The sequence below is a fragment of the Aphelocoma coerulescens genome, chromosome 9 (genome assembly GCF_041296385.1).
Source record: "Aphelocoma coerulescens isolate FSJ_1873_10779 chromosome 9, UR_Acoe_1.0, whole genome shotgun sequence".
Lineage (NCBI taxonomy): Eukaryota > Metazoa > Chordata > Aves > Passeriformes > Corvidae > Aphelocoma > Aphelocoma coerulescens.
The window spans coordinates 23168105-23184927 of NC_091023.1; the positions used below are offsets into that span (position 1 = coordinate 23168105).

At 46.6% G+C, this 16823-nt stretch overlaps 1 protein-coding gene across 3 annotated transcripts in view; it reads left to right on the top strand.

The window, feature by feature from the left end:
* The window catches only part of MECOM (MDS1 and EVI1 complex locus), a 328050-nt gene that overhangs the window by 262137 nt on the left and 49090 nt on the right, over positions 1-16823 (top strand). The window lies entirely within an intron of this gene.

A 16823-nucleotide genomic window follows, 5' to 3' on the forward strand; every position in this document is an offset into this window, starting at 1 on the left:
AAGGTGTAAAACAAGAGAGCAATAACTCTTTGTAGCACCTACTATCCATTTAACCTACATTTTCATTCTTACTTTGGAGTCAAAGTTGCTTTAGATATAAATCGGTGCTCTGGGTTCAGTGTGTTCCTGTTCCAGCACTTTTGAAAGGGTGTGAACAGTTACATATTTATTCAGACTTGGGCCTTATAAAGTACATGGCTGCAGAGACAAATTCTTCTGGGTTGTTTGTTTTACAGCACTGTTAAATAGGGTGACTTTGGCAAATGCCAGCTGATGAGTTCAACTGTAAAATTATGGTAACATGACAGAAGAAACAGCAGAAGAAACAACAAAATTCAGGATGCTGAGCCAGGAGAACAGATCTGCCACCATACTTCAGCCTGTGCTCTTCCATGACATTTTTATAATTTTATAAGCCCATTTTCCAACCCCACCTTTCCCTGTGACTTTCCCATTGTATGCAGTGGGAGTTCTGAGCAAATATCTGTTTTATAACACGTTTATCGCAAAGCAGTGTGGGCTGTACACCAAGTAATGTTCCTTCTCTGACGGCTAAACAAACACTTGAATTGTTGCCCTCTCTGTCCAAAAGGCAATCACGGCTCTTCTATTGCCCTCACTGGAGTCAGGATTTCATGATGGGAATATTTCATGTCTCTGCTCTTCACTTTGGGCATGTTTCTGGTGACAGACCTCTCTGTATGATCCTGGTTGTTGTCTTTGATCAAGCTAGCATCTTCAATATTGGCATGTCCCCAGCTATGTAAGCATTGTCATTCCCCCTTCCCACAGTGCTCCTGGGGGTCACTGGCAGGGGGGCCAATCATCATTCTGAGCCTCTTTGTGCCACAGCCATGAGTGTCTCACATGGTGCTTTGGGGCAGGTGAACAAGGCCGGTATCAGACCAGCTCTGTAGCCTCCTGGGGACTGCCCAGGAACAGCTAAATATATTTTTCCTAGTGCATGACTTCACCACACCAGCAGTGAGATACCATCTTGCCCTTTGTGTTCAGGCTGGATGACATTTTCTCCTTTCCCAAGCGGCCCCGTCCCGGCTGGCAGGGAGGAGCGGCACAGCCCTCAGTCACTGCCAGGCAGCGTGCCCAGATCTCCCTGATACGGGGCAGGGAGCTGGGAAACACCAGGCTGAGTTTCTGTTTTGGTGCTCAAGCTGGTCTCAATGCCATGTTCTGGATTTGAGCTTGGAGGGGAATATTTTTGAGTACTGCTTATGGAATAGCACTTGGCCTTGCTTTTCTTCCCTGGGAGCGTTGGGTAACAGGCATTCATGTCAATACTCATTTTTATTTGTTTTGCTCGTTACTAAGTGTGAGCAAACATTCAGATCTGTGGATGTGTGTGGATGTATCCATGTGCTGTGCTTATCCCTCCACACACACGCACATGCTGCTGCTATAATTAGTTCTGCTTGGGAAGAGTGGCAGGAGGAAGGGTGAGCAGCTGGGTGCTGACACGACCTTCCCAGCCCTGCTTCGGAAAGGGTCTGAGGTCACTCGTGTCCTTCTGAATGCACCTTGTATCATCAGCTGATTTGCAAAGAGGCTAACTTGAAAAGAACCTCACTTTGGGTATTTGCAAGGTTTTTGTTTTACAGTCTTCACCGCAAGGTCTGCAGCAAGGTCAGGTCTAACAGCTGGATTCACACCTGCATAGGCTGGGTCTTCTCAACAAAAAGCTGGGCCTCCCTGTGCAACCTGAACGTGAAGTTCCTCTCATCTGAAGGCTCCATTTGTTGCTCAAATACTACATTTGCACAGAAAAATATCACAGAATTTAGTCTATGCATGGAGTTGGCATCTTATAATTCACAAATTTTGCAAGGTCAAACACTTATTGACTGTAACTCCAAGCTCCCCAAAGACTCACCATACCTGGCACAATATTTTTGTAGGTGTTGATAATTAATGGAATTAAACAAATTAGATGCTATCTGAAGCAATGATATACACGAGAAAAGAAGGGGCAGAAAATTCCCCAAATCATAAATTATTATTAATCATTAATTCTTAACAAATGCATGTGACAGGGGTATGACTGGCACCAGTACAGACGCACCATTAAAAAGGAAGAGCATCATTTTAGGGTTGGAAAAAATAATTTATTTTGGGGGAAGCCTTAAGCAGAATCTACCCGTTTGTGGGGTTTAAAGAGTTTGGTTCACTTATTTACTTTGGATTTTCATGTTCACTTTCATCCCCTTTTGTACTTCCTTGGACAAAATCCAAACAGGCAGAGTAACTACAGAAAAGCTGTTCTCACCATAGGGAAATAATGTATTATGCTAATTCCAATTAAAGGAAATATCTTAAACTGCAAATATAGCCTTCAAGAGAGAAATGAAAAGTGTGGAAATTAACATTCTTGCCAGATTTCCAGCTCAGTTCTGCATACTCAGGGGGTTTGGGTCAGGCTCAGATAAGCATCCAAAATTTGGGGATGTTTATCCAAACGTTATTTCTGAACCTTCTAAGTTCACTCCTGACTAATCATAATGGAGTTAGTGGTAGCAGGATATGAATGTACAGCATTTAGCTTAGAAATTGGCAGCTCCTCGTCCTTTCACAGCTAGGAGCCTTTGACCAAATATCAACTCTGCTAACCAAAACAAAATAAAATAATGCCTTGACTTGGTCTTCGGCCATACCACCTTGTGCTACAGCCCTGAAAGACCTTCCAAGCAGGCCTGGGACAAGGCAGGTTTGGCTGGGGGACCTCCGTGGAAAATATTGATGTTACTGAAAGCATCCCCTATGATTCAGGAGGTGACACTTTCCCCAGGTCGGTGTTCAACCCATGCAATGGTTACATGCACAGTTATCCTTTCAGATTTGGGAAGTTTCAGAGGACTGGTGGGTCATTAAATATCTTTTCTGAAAGGTTCATACACTACCTCCATGTTCACCCAAAGTGCCAATGCAATCACCAACCCCATTACACGACCAATGAGTTCCTGGTGGGATATGGTTCTCTCACTTCCCTGTTCCATCCCCGGGCTGTCTGCCAGTTCAGTCATGAGTGACATGAGCCCCCTATAGAGTTTACTGTTAGAAGTGTTTGGAATATTTTTTTCCAATGAAATGAGAGGAAGATGACTGAGGATCATGAATTAGCTCCTGAAGAAGCATGTTTTTTTTCTCTGTTTTTTGCCATCACCTCCATGGTCTTAAACACAGGGGAGGGGAGCTGCATCTTGCTGCCCTGCTACAGGCATCTCCCAACTTATTGTACCCTTTACCATACTTAGAAAGCCATAATATCAGCTACAGAGATGCAGTAGATGTATCCTACATCCACCATCATTCAAAACACCAACAGGCTACTCCCAAGTCATTCACCCATCTCTTTTCCCCATACATTTGATTTTAGTTGAAGGGTGTCACTCTAAGTAGTTGTATTTGAACACTGAAGTTCATGCCAGGAATAAATCCATCCAAGTGCAAATTCTTCCCTAGTGAAAAAGCACGAAAATGCTCAGTAAAGTTATATCAGGAATGAATTTGACCACAAGAACTTGGATTGCAGGTACACAGTCAAGCCCCTAAAATCCCTTCTGATTTGCCTAGACTTACCTCTGAGTTACAGAGGGTAAATCTACAGGGTTGTAATAGAAGACATCCCATTGAAAGTTCTAGTTTAAAGAGAGAAAAGTCTGTCATTGAGAGAAATAACAGATGTCATAAAAACATGGTAAGAAATGTTCAAAATATATTTGAATATAGTCTTTAAGCTAATGGATTTTTTAAAAGTTCAATGATTACTCAGTCAAGATATGTTGTGAAATACATTTATGAAACATGGCTGGTATTCTTGCTATTGCCCTTGCATCTTCCTCCTGAAACCACTAGAAATAGTCCCTCACTTTCTACCAGACCCTCTATTAACAAGTAGCATAGATGTTCTACTGCGGAAGATTTTGACAGTTTAAACTAAGCACCTGTTTCCATCTAATGTACATTTGGCAGGATGGTGTATGTTTGGTGTAGCTCATGCCACTCAGATATCAATTTTTTCTTCATTAGGCCAATAAATTAGTGAACTACACCGTGCTCTAAAACTCGCATCAATCACCCATCACATTCACTCTTTTTTTTGTGTTTGTGGTTGCTTTCTTCTTCCAAGTGAAATGAGCAACTTGAATTTGAAGTGGGTGCCTGGGTTAGAAAGTGGATTTTGTGTGTGTGGATTATTGTGCTATAACATCAATGATCACAGCAGCTGCATCAGGAGCATTTTAGCATCCCGCAGGATGAAAGTTTGTGGGGGATCTCTGCCCAATAAATTTAGTACTTATTGCTATCTATGTCATCAAGATGTAACCAAGGATATTTAGAAGGAACGGAGAAAATATCAATAATCTGAATTGCCTGGTGCTTGTAGAAATTGTTCTTGCAAGTCATCGTTGTAGCTGGTTTTGGTTTTAGAAAAAGCAGAAACGGCAGACAAACTGTTCCAAATGGTCATGAAGACGTGATGGGCTTCTGTAATTTCAGGAAAAAAATCGGAAAATCAATGTAACATATGACTGTTGATAGCTGCAAGAGGAACAAATGCTTTCCATCCTGAAACAGTTCGTACCATCAGTGTTTCAACAGCTCCTATTTAGACATTAAAAAGAAGACATTTTTTATTATGATTTCTGCCTTGGGCTCTGATCAGCAATGTAGAAAAAAGCAAGCAGGAGCGTATGGTTGCTTATCCTTCCTTCTTGTTTCCTTTTACTCTTAAGTTCTTGAAAGGTCGTAAAATAGAGAAATAAAAAAGCCACTGAAGTGTAGTTTTGTTAACTTTATCTTCTGAACATTAAACATTGTTTCAAATTTCTTACGGTACATAAAATGTTTTGCCTTGCTGTATCATGTGTACAGAACTTCAAAAAGTAAATGCGACAGCTCAGAAAATGTAATGGATGTGTAATAACAGCTCTTTAGATCTCCTGTTTTTAGCATAGCATCTTTTTGTTCCCAAAGGTGCTTTTAACATGATATCTAAAGCTATTTATGAAGTCATTTATTTTTGCGTGGTGATAGGTCCTATTTTGTAATTAGCCCATGCTTCTATCTTGCTGGAGTGTGTGAGCCCCCCTGAAATGTTTAGTCTTCATCAATCCTTTTTGTTTCCCTTCCAAAGGCATCCACCCTAATAACTCCCATTTCACGGATGCAGTACATCCCAGCTCCCTTCAGCACCTTCTACAAAAACATTTGGAAATCATTGCATAGGAACAGAGCTCAGTTCTTTTTGTTGGGCATTTTCAACATGAAGAAGTTTTTCCTGTTTCCCTTAAATTCATTCACCACATGAGTTTCAGCAAATGGTTTTTAACCACATTTGCCTCACATCCTGTCACCGCCTGCCGCCATGGTGCTGCGAAAGGGCTGCCAGCAGCAGGCACATCACTGGAGACCTGGGTTGCCCCATTGAGCTGGAGTTTGGGCAGACCTGAGTTGCTAAATCATGATTTAGTCTATTTGGGGCGTCTCATGTGTCCAGACATAATTTGTTGTGATGCAAACTGGTGTGAGGCAGTGGGAACGTTGGCAGCGCTGACGCTCGTTAATCTGCTGTCATTTGCATATATGCAATGCAGTGAGGTTACCAGGATTTCCCTGACACCCTGCCAGTGGCAGCAATGGGGTTGGTTTCCTCCAGTGTGTCGAGTGGGTTGCTGTTAATCAGTCACCATTGCGCTTTTTGTGCCAGCTCCTCTGTTCAATCTGCTGCTGTGTCCATGGGAGCAGCTGTAGAGGGGAGGGGCTTCAGGTGCAAGCACGGGTCCAAAAAAGCTCCAAGGTTAAAAAGAATTAATTTTAACATTCTGTGTAAAGTTCTGTCCCCCTCATGTCTTCATAAGCCAGCACAGAGGGAAGTTTGAAGGCATGGCCACTGGGTAAGAAACACGCGTCTGTACTTGGTCCCTTGGGGTGGCAAAGCCTCCAGGGAAAGTTGGGGACTGCCTCCACATCCAACAGGGCCAGTGAGGCCATGGCATTAGGAAAGGAGGTTTATGAACTTTATCCTCATGCATCAACAACCCTGGGTACCCTGTGGCAGCTCTTAGTGTATAAAATTCCTTGGAATGTGACCAAGTGCATGCCCGCTAACACTGGATGCAGGGGCAAAAGGGGTGGTTGAGGTGGGACCCTCCTCAAGTGGCTTGCAAGTGTCAGGAAGCTTGGAAGCAAAGGTATGGAGAAAAGCTTGATAAATAAGATGATGTGAAACTGAATCACTGCATAGAGATGAATCAAAATTATAAAATCAATAGGTATCGATCTGTATATATCACACAAATAACTGCGCCTGAAGAGGTGCCCAGATTTAACATGCTGATTATACAGCAGTCAGTGGAAATAACTTGAGCTCTGAAGACCTATTACATTTTAGTTGTTCAGTGTTGCAGCTGAAGCTGATAAAATCTTAGCTGAAGTATTTTTAAAATTTTTACCTGCTTGAAGTTCTTGGTAACAAGTATATTTAATCAACAAACCAGAACCGAAGAACAGATTTTTGGCTTACAAAATACTCTTGAGCCATCTAAAGCTACAAATTCTTCTAAAAATATACACCTTTCATTTTAAGTTCCATTTGCTTTTACTACTGGCCTCACTCACACAAGCCAAGGTCACTGCACTTCAGATGTGTCTGCTGGACACTTGGCTACTGACTGGAGTTGCAATGAATCACCTGGAACAACGTCATCCATGGTCACCAAACTCTGTGGCTGGTTGGAAATCAGGTCAAGGTTTTGGTTATATCCTATTCATATAAACCCCATTTATATCTTATTCTTTTTGTACCCCTTAAACTGGTGGAGGTGCACTCTATCAGAAGGAACAGGAGTTACTGGAGTTTTGGGGTTTTTGGTCAGTACTTGCCTCTGGCATTGACCTTCCTCCCTCTTTCTCATCAGTGGATGTGTTAAGGAAGGATGTGCTTTACTCAGTGTGGAAAGTAGTTATTATTATTATTATTATTATTGCTTTCTTCAAGGTTATCAACATGTTCTTTGTCCCCACATTTTGTCTCCTAAACTCAGGGTAAATACAAACCTAACAGATGTGTAAAAAGGCTTCAGATCAAGTTACTTGTCATACATGGGCAGGCACAGGCTGAATCCACTGCAGAATTACTTCCCATCTTTATTCATGGATTGAGAATGTTCATTTTCCTTTGCTGGATTAGATTTGCTGCGTAGATTTCTGGGCATATAAATGATATTTTGGAATGAAACCCTCACATTTTATAAATCATTCAAACCAATTCAGTTTCTTCTTTCCATAGAAGTATTTCCTGGTCCACAGCAACCTCGATCTAAACCTAGTGTTTTCAGTTTCAGACAAAATTCAAGGATTAATTTAGAGAATTAAATAATAAAGTAATTCTGAAGTGCTAATGAGCACTCATAACTCCCACTTTCATCTTTTATAGCACTGTTAGATGTGCCACAAGCTCTAGGGAAAATTGTGGTCATTCATATCGTGACACATATTCCTTCTTTATCACCCAAGCTGACAGATGTCCTTCGTGCAACACACAACTGGCTCAAGCTTCTGTTCACAGTGCCTGGCAGGACAGCTTCTAGCTGCCATTTATTTCTGGAGGGCTGACAAATACAGCACTGAAGTACTGTGCTCCAGCCCTCTGGTCCTGGAGCTGAAGGCAGCGGGAGGATCCAGGACTGACTTTTGTTGGGAGCTGGAGCAGCTCCTCTATCTACAGCCCTGGAGCAGCCAAGGTCTGGTCTGAGTGTCCTGTCTGACCCCCCGAGTGTCAGGAATCTCGTGTGGAAATGGTGCTCTGCCTGGGCTTGATCAACATTTCTGGCCCCCAGTTCAGCCCCAAGGTAGACAATGCTCTCATGTCAGTGGTGTGTTGAGGACGTGGAGCTGTTGATGCTTCCCTGGGGAATATGTGACCACCCTGATCTCACTATGACTCCTTGAAAAGCCCCCAAAGATGACCACCCTCCTCAGCTAAAACATCCTACAACAGCTCCTTAACCCAGTGGCTCTCCTGCTTTGTCCCATGGGAGGATTCCAGCACAGAGAAGCATAAGGAAAGAAATGATCTTTAGTGCTGTATTTACTATACTGGATTCCCAGCAAGACAGATCATGCAGCTTCAGAAATCTTTCCTGGTGGAAAGACATCTGTTCTTCACACATTGCCTCGTTTTGCTTCTATGGACCCAAAAAATTGCAATTTTATCCTGAGCACATGCCCATTCCCTGCTGCTTTTTGCAACCACTTAGTGAGGTTTAGGAGTGCACAGTGGAGAAATTGGGGCAGTCTCTCCCCCTCTGCCTGGTGAGGATCATGATCCATCTTATGCTCAGCAGTTGCATGATTGCTGGGGGACTCCTAGCAACAAGACTTGACATCATGAACTCCGTTTCACATTTCTGCCACAGAAGCCAAAGGCAGAGTTTGACATACACTCCCCAAAACTGTTTCTATAGGAGGAGCTTTCATGGCACCAATCAGCACAATGTGTTTACGTTTAAAGATCTGTTCCAAAGCATCAACTGCTCATTTCCAAGGCTAAAATATTTTCCTAGCTAAAAAAGGGAGATAAAGTAGAATTTCTGCTACAGATGAACCATATTAAAGCATGCAGACCTGTTTTAACTGGCAGTGACCAAGCAGACTCCCACTATTTATCCATGAGAAGCTGTAAGCACCAGCAGGCAGAGAGGAATTTCTGTTCATTGCAGTCAAAGAAAAGGAATAAAATACAACTTCTCAGTGAATGAAAGTTATGTCAAAATATTGCATGAGAATCTGCCACTGATTTTCTCCATGAGCAGAACTCCATATTCCATCTGTGAAAATAAAATGGTAATCTTCCCATCTGGCACAATTTTATCCCATCCATGCCAACTGTAAGCTTTTCAGGACAGAGTCTCATGTTTATTATTTTTCTACCCACAAAGGGTCCCAGTTTCCACTGGGTCCTCTAGGTGCTGCTGTAATGCTAATAATACTAATACTCATAATTCTGCTGGTGGCAAATTTAGCCCAACATTTTAGGCTTAAATAAATCTTAGGTTTTCCATTCTATATGGGAAAAAAAATGGTTATAAAATAGCCTTCATCCTCCTTTGAATTCTGCACGTCATTTTGCATCTGCAAAACTCAGCTTGTGGATTGATATGCATCTTATATGTTTTATCTTGGGAATGTTTTCTCTATGAATCTCACACAAAATCTGCAGTATGACTTGTGGATAAAAAAAAAAAGCAGAAAAAATGCCTGAAGCTGTACCACTCACCTCTCTCCTCCTTCACATGCATGCCCAACTGCTGCTTTTTTTTTTTCCTTCCACGCTTTGTTTTATCAGTATGGTGCTAAATTACCAAGTTTGAAATTTCTTCAGCAAATAAGGGATGCATGCCAGAACACAAGTGCCCCGAGGGATCTGAGTCTTAGGGGAAAAAGCCCTTAATCTCCAAGTTTATAGGTAGCAGCACTTTCCTGAAATTGGAAAATGTTCAACTCATTTATGAAAGAAATCCGCCACAAGGATACGCTGATGTTCACAGCTATTTCATTAATAACCTATTGTGATCCATGGGTTATAGGACAGGTTTATTTGGACATCTGCATCAAATATATTCTCCCTCCTCCCTGCCCCAAATTTTCCTGATGAGCAAAATCTTTTTACAGCAAACCAGGTAGCTCTCAGGGTAAGATTTTTCCAAATGCATCAGGCACCTTTGCCCATGTGTGACTAATTTATGTGGAGTAGCACTTCTGCACGCCCAGGTGGGCTGCTGTGCACACACCGGGCCAGTTAAGCATTTACTGCTCAGGACCCTGAGCACAGCCAGGGTGGGGGAGATGAAGGGCTCTGCCTGCCCATGGTGGGGAGCCTGAGTCACTCACCGGGCACCATGGCCCGAATACTTTATGGCATAATCCCAGGGAGATTGCCCAAGTATGGGATAAGGATCAACTTTGCATGTTCCTCCACCAGCTGAATAAATTAACATTCCTGAATTTCAGTCCCTGGATTTATCTACCAAGCATGACTTGAACTGTTGACGGGGATTTTAACCTATTTATAGTTTCATAACAAAAAATTCTCCCTCTCTTACCCACATGTAAATAATGTTTAACACTACTGTCAGGGTTTGGCAAGGCAGTAATGTTTTGGAGGCACCGTGCTTCCTCAGCCTGCCTTTAGCAGGTCATCTCTCTACTTGTAGGCAAGTGCCTTGCAATAGGAGGAGGATTAATCATTGCTGTTAGAGCCCTCGCTTTACTCCACAACCTTTTCTTCCCGGGGATGATGAGTTAATTCAGCTGGAACAATGTTAGTTCATCAAGTTTTGTGGTTTATCTGAAAATCGAATGGCAGTAATTTCATATGGCAACTGACTTAATGACCATTTAGTTCAGGTTTTAGACAACTCTGGTCGATGATCACAATGGGTTTAATAGGAAACATAGGAGGGACGAAACTGTAACGCTGGTGCTTTCAGTCAGGTTTTCTTCCCTGCTGTAGAGCTGGTTGTGTTGGCTGTGTGCACGTGTGTTTCTGCATGTAGGATGTGCATCCACTTCTTCTGAACCTCCCCTAGAACCATCCACACAGGTGACACTTAAAATAGCAAATGCAAACCTGAAAATTTTAACATGAGTGTTTGACTTTTTATTGGGTGATAAATTGCTTCTTACTCTTATAAAGTCCACAGGTGTTTATGCCTACTCTCGCACGCCTAGTTAAAACTTTGGCTACAACAGGAATGCTTTGAAAATAGCCAGTCACTCCTAAAATTTATTATTAAAATAGAATTAGCTGTTATGCATCGCATTAATTCTTGCTGTGTAAAGTTCTGTTGTTTAACCCCTTCAGTCTCCTTTGGCCTGGCATTTTCCCTGCTTTCACATTTTCTTCTCCATCCTTTTGGCTTGCAAATTCAGTTTTCAGATCAGGGATAGTGCCTAAACCCAAATAGTTCCCCAGGACTTGCTGCCACACACCCTCCTTGCATGGCTCTTCACATGCCATGAGAGCTCTGGGACTGGAAGTAGTCTTCCAAAGCAGGTCCTCAGATTATTTGTCAAATGAGAAGGCTTGAAAATTAAAACATTGGAAGAAAGGGAAGGTTAATTGAACCTTGTTGAATTCTTATGCACATACAAAGGAAGTCTGCAAAATCCTTGTATTGTGCTTCCTACCTCCTGGATACTCAGGGATCATTTCCTAGGGATCTTCCATTTTTAGGGCAGCTTCTGCCAAAAGTTGTGTTTTCAGGCAGTGAAGCAGCAGCTACATCATGTGGGAGCCTCTGGCCACCCCGCATGGAGCCTCTGTTGGCTTCATGGGTCCCACTGCTCCATTTCCAGATGAGCATATTGTGGGAAAGCAGGAGTGGGTACAAACATTAGGGATTTACTCGGTTCTATTTCAACAAGGATAAATAAGAGAGTGATAAAAAGCCCTGCAAACAGGAGCATTTTTGGTCATATTGGTAGGATTTGGAGGGCCATGCTCAAGGTCTTTTACTCTCTGCGTGGTTAAGAAAGAAAAGAGCCTTCCGGGCTGCCCAGCACACAGGAAAATGCAGAACAAGGGCATCGCCAATGGAATTTCCCAGATTCTCCAGGATTTTGGCCTCCTTTCAAAACATGAGAAGGTGAAGCACAGGAAAATACAGCTTCTGAGTGGACAGGTCTGACAAGTCAGCCTTGCCTTGCCCTGCCCTGGCTCTCGTAGGTGCTAAGACAAGCTTGCTAATGTGCGTTTCTCCCCAGATTTTTACCATAGCCAAACTCATGCCAGATTCATCCGGCAGGGACTGTCTCACCCTGTGGGTACAGTAACCTCAAGTGTACAAATGGCCCAGGCTGGATTTGGAGGCTTGCAGACTCTTCTGTAATGGAAGTAATGAACACTCCAAAGGAAAACAGCAACAGTCCTCAGCATCCGGCGCAACAGCACGTGCCTTGGCAGGGAAAGCTAGGGAAAGGTTTGGAGAGGAAAGCATTGCAAGGAGTGTGCTCACAGCAGGGGCGTGGACATGTAGCACTGCATCCCTCAGCACCAAATTTTGGGGTGTGCTGCAAGGGCCGTGGTTTGTTTGAAGCAAGGCAATCATCTCGTCCTGCCATGAGGAAGGGTGTCTACAGGATTTCCTCCCCAGACAGGAGTAAAATCACCCAGGCAGCCAGATATCAGTCACTGACCCATTTTTGCATCTTCCTGATTCATGGAGCTGGTAAATCTGCTGCAATTTTCCTTCTCCTGGTTTGCAGTAACACCCAATATCCAAAAGGTTTTAGGTTCAAAACCCAGTGGCACGGCTCAGTGTCTTCCAGAAAACTCCTTCTCCATCAGGCAGCCCCTGCTCGAGGAGTGTGGGTACCACCAGCTGTGATGGCACCCACACCCACCCTCACCTTTAGGATGTGATGGAGATGCTGGCACACTTGGGTACAGGACACGAGGGCACTGGTCTGCTGGGATCACTCACACCAGGATGAGAATACAGGGTTGGGCTGTCAAGCTCAGATCGGGATATGAAGGAACATACTATTATAGAGCTCAGATTTTAATGGGAGAGAAAAAGTAGAGCTTTTCTGCTCAGTATTTGGGTAGTTTGGCTTCTGCCAGTAGCAGCCGTGTGCTGTTACAGACCATAAGAGGGGGTGCAGCACTACTTTTGGGAGCACAGGGATGGCTTCACCCACACCTGGACCCCAACATTGCCAGGGACACCCATGTGTCTCTACCGTGTATCCACCCTGCGTGGGCACCGTGCATTCCCGACAGATTGTGCTGTGATTGCTCAGCAGTCGGGGAGAGCAGACCAACACACGCTCTGCCTCTGTGCACGGCTGGGGCTGCATGTGCTCCGCAGCTCCCCAAGCACAGCTCCGTCCCCACAGGAATGGCAGAGGTCCTTCAACTTTTTTATTGCCTGCACATGCACCACTGTAATATTTTTGCAAGGATGCAGGGTCGGGTTTTTTTCCCCAAAGGCAGTTGGTATTTTTGGGGGGGGATGGGGGGATGGGGTGGGGTGTGTGTTTTTCTGCACACCCCTCGTTTCACACTGGCAAATGTCCTGCTCTGCCTGCCTATGGTAGGGGATGGGGGGAGGTCAGCTGTGGGGTCCCTGACTCAGCTGGAGGTTCCAGGCTTTGCTGCCAAAAGGAGACCCCCTCCACTGGCGAGGTGAGCCCCAGGGATCCCTGGAGCCCTGCACTGCCCCGGGGAAGGGGGTGCAGGGCACAGCACTGATCCCCCTGCATCCCACAGCCAGGCTGGGGGGAGGAAACCCACCCTCCAGCAGTGCCGGCAAAGCCAGTCTGACCCGAGCAAATGAAAATAATCAAAAGTAATTAGAAGCGTGCTGGACTGCTCCTCAGAGATCTGTGCGAGAGAATAAACATGCCGGAGCCCTCCGAGCCACTGCAAAGGCCCATGTCTGAGCTGTTAGGTGCCCTGACCTTGTCCACATAAAGACGTGATTTATGAAGTGCAGGGCACAGCAGCAGGGCTTCTGTCTTCTCCAGGAGAACCAAATTACTGAGGTGGAGATTAACATGCTTTCAGTTGGGCTCATTTCCAGACCAAGGGAAATTTCTTATTTACATTTTTTTACCTTTAATTTTCTCCTCCTCGCCCTCACTTGCCTTTTGGGCTGGGAGGGATGAGCTGGGCAGCATGTGAGGGCAGGAGGGGCAGCAGGGACAGGGCACCAACGTGGGGGGCACTGCGATGCTCACCCCACTCCTTCATCAATGGCTGGAAATTATCTGACTCTTCCCCCTGAAATCAGCAGCAACACTTGTGTTTTCACCTGATTTTATTTTTTTTTTCCAGGTTGATATCCACAACACGGGGTGGGAGGAATTGACATGCAGAAACTGTGTTGCCTTTCATTCCTGTTGTTGTTTCCCAGGTCTGTCCTGGAGCATTTGGATATGTCAGAAAGCCGTTGTTTTCTGTGCGTTTGTTTCGCTTTGCTTTTCCTTTCTCTCTCCACATTAATGCACTCACCCAGTGTTTCAAACACTCACCGCAGTGTTAGTCAGGATGCTCAATGTTGTGTTTAGTCACCTTGAGGTATATAACATTAAACCCCACTCACAAAGGTGGTTGTGGAGTGGCTTGTCTACAAACAGAAGGATAATATTAAGCCTAATATGAACATTTACGATATTTAAAAAATCACCAGTGACCTGTCTGATTTTCCCCCATTGTCCTCAGCAGCGTTTGGCCCCAGGAAGCCCATTAAACGTGGACAGTGCCGTTATTTCATCTGGCTGTGGCCAAGCTACTTTGCCTTGCTTTAATGATGTGCTGGAATGCACAATGCCCATAGGGTCTCCATTAGAAGAACTTTTACTTCTGGGACGACCATGAAGTTAAAGGCTTAAAAGAGGCATCAGTTTACAGCCTGGTGGGAATTACTAGCAGACTGGAGTACTAACTCCTGACTGCTCCACTAATAGAGCAACTTGTTTTAAATAAACGATTGCCAACGGGGCCCTGTGGAAATATTTGGGCCTCTTGAAGCGCCCACGGAACCGTCCGAGGGGAGAGGGGAAAGGCGGCAAGAGATGTTTAGAAGATTGTCGCTTGAAAGAAGAACCACATCGACGTGTGTTGATGTGTGTATCCACATCCCCGGGTCGGGATGTTGGAGGTCCCGACCGGCGGGCTGTTCCTTGACCCTCCGCGCCTCCCAGCCGCGAACCCCTCCGGCTCGGGGGCATGAGGCTTCCTCCCCCTCCTTCTCCTCTGGCCGCGCTGGGTTACAGCCGAACCGCTGGGAGCGCTGCATGAAGGGGAACTATGAAAAAAGGGGTTTTCCCCCCAAAAAAGGGGAGAGGCGGCCGCGCTCCCGCTGAGGGCGCGTCCCGCCGTGTCCCGGCGGCGAGCGCCACCCAGCGGCGGCGGACAGCGCGGCGGCCGAGCCCGGGCGCGGGTGCGGTGCGGGTGCGGTGCGGGTGCGGGTGCGGGCCGGCCCCGCTCGGCTCCGCTGCGCTCCGCTGGTACCGGGAGCCCCTTTTGTTTACCCACCGGCGTTTCCTCCCTTTGTGGCACGGCCGAGGGGGAGGGAAGGGGGGCTCCGGCTCCCTATCGGGGGCTCTGATCAGGCCGATGGGCTCGAGCAATCAGTTTCCCAGATTACTTGTATTTAATACACAATGCATCATAAAGCAAATCCCTCATCCTGACAGGGAGAAAATAGAACAGCTCATAGCGCGAGCCGGGCCAATTTATGGCTAAATTAAAAAAAAAAAAAAAAAAAAAAAAAAGGAAAAAAAGAGAGAGAGGAAGAGAGAGAGAGAAAAAAAAAAATAAGAAGGGAAAAAAATCCCCAACAATGGGGAGCGGAGGGAGGGCAGGAACCCACGGCCCCGCACACCGGGCGGGCGCCGGTTCCCAGGCCCGGGCGCTCTGGGAATCTCCCACCGGGTTTTTTGAGGTTATTGACAAAGGAATTTTTTTTCTTTTCTTTTTTTTTTTTTTTTTTTTTTTTCCTTGTCCTACCTACCACCACTGCGTGCTGGTTTTTTTGTTTGGGTTTTTTTTTTTTTTTTCCCCCGTCTCTCTCCCCTCGGACAATAGCCATTATCTGAGCTAACAGGTCAATGTCACAGATAACGGGCCGCTGAGACGAATCCATCAGCATCTCCTGTCACCCGGATTCTCGCCCTCCCCCCTGCTCTCCTTCCCCGGCCCCTCTTGGCCCCCCAGGGAAGAAAAATTGACTTTTAGTCTGAAAAATACATCTGCACTTAAAAAAAAAAAAAAAAAAAAAAAAGTGGGTGGCACTTCTGGATGGTGCAATAAAAGATACAGCTCAGCCCTCTTAATTTTTTTTTTCCCCTGCCCTCTTCCAAAAGCACATATACGAGGATCTCGCCGTAGTGAGCCCGGGCTGTTCCAAACTTTGCGGGCGTTTGCGGCTTTGCGGCGCAGTTGGATTTCGGGTCCGTTTGCAGCGCCGGGAGAGCCCCGAGCCGGGGGGGCTGCGCTGCCCCGCGGGAGGGAGAGGGAGCGGGCCCGGCCCCGCCGCCCCAGCCGGCAGGTAGAGCCCGGCCTCCCGCCGCTCCATTCATGGGATTCGTTACCAAAGAAATAAAGGGGGAAAAAAAAAAAAAAGAATCGTTTAGGAAGCGCCGGCAAACGGGGAGGTGGTTCAGCGGCACCAAACGGGGTCGTCGCGAAATTGGCCGGGAAAAAAAAAAAAAAAAAGAAGTTGCATTTCATCAAAAATCGTTATTAATAACCAGAGTGACGCGATGACGGGAACAACTCGGGTAACGCGCCGGGCGCGCCGGCTCCCGGAGCGGCGGGAGCAGCCGTCGAGGCGAGCACGGCGCGGCTCCCGCTCGCCGCAGCCCCCGCTGCGGGGCGGCCGCGACGGCCGCTCCGGGCTGTGGGCACCGGGGCGAGCGGCGACGGCGAATAAATAGAGGCGAGCGGCGAGGGCCCGAGGCACAGCGCACCGCCGGCCCCGGGCGGGGGATGCGTCCGGGGGGGGCCGGCGGGGGCCGCCCCCGCGGGCTGCCGGTGAGCCCCCGCGGCGGGGCCGCTCCTCCGCGACCTGGCGGTGACCCCCGGGCGCGGGGCCGCTGTCGCTTTAAGCGCGCCGGGAGCGCCGCCGCCGCCGCCCCGGACGGGGGGGCCGGGGAGGAGGGGGGGGGGAAAGGCGGCCGGAGCGGCCGGGGCTGCCCCGCTTTAAAGAGACAGTGCCCGAAAGGGGAGCGGCGGGAGGGCACGGCCCGACGGGGTGGGCGGGGAGGGGGGGCGGAGAGGGCCGCGCCGGGCCGGGCCG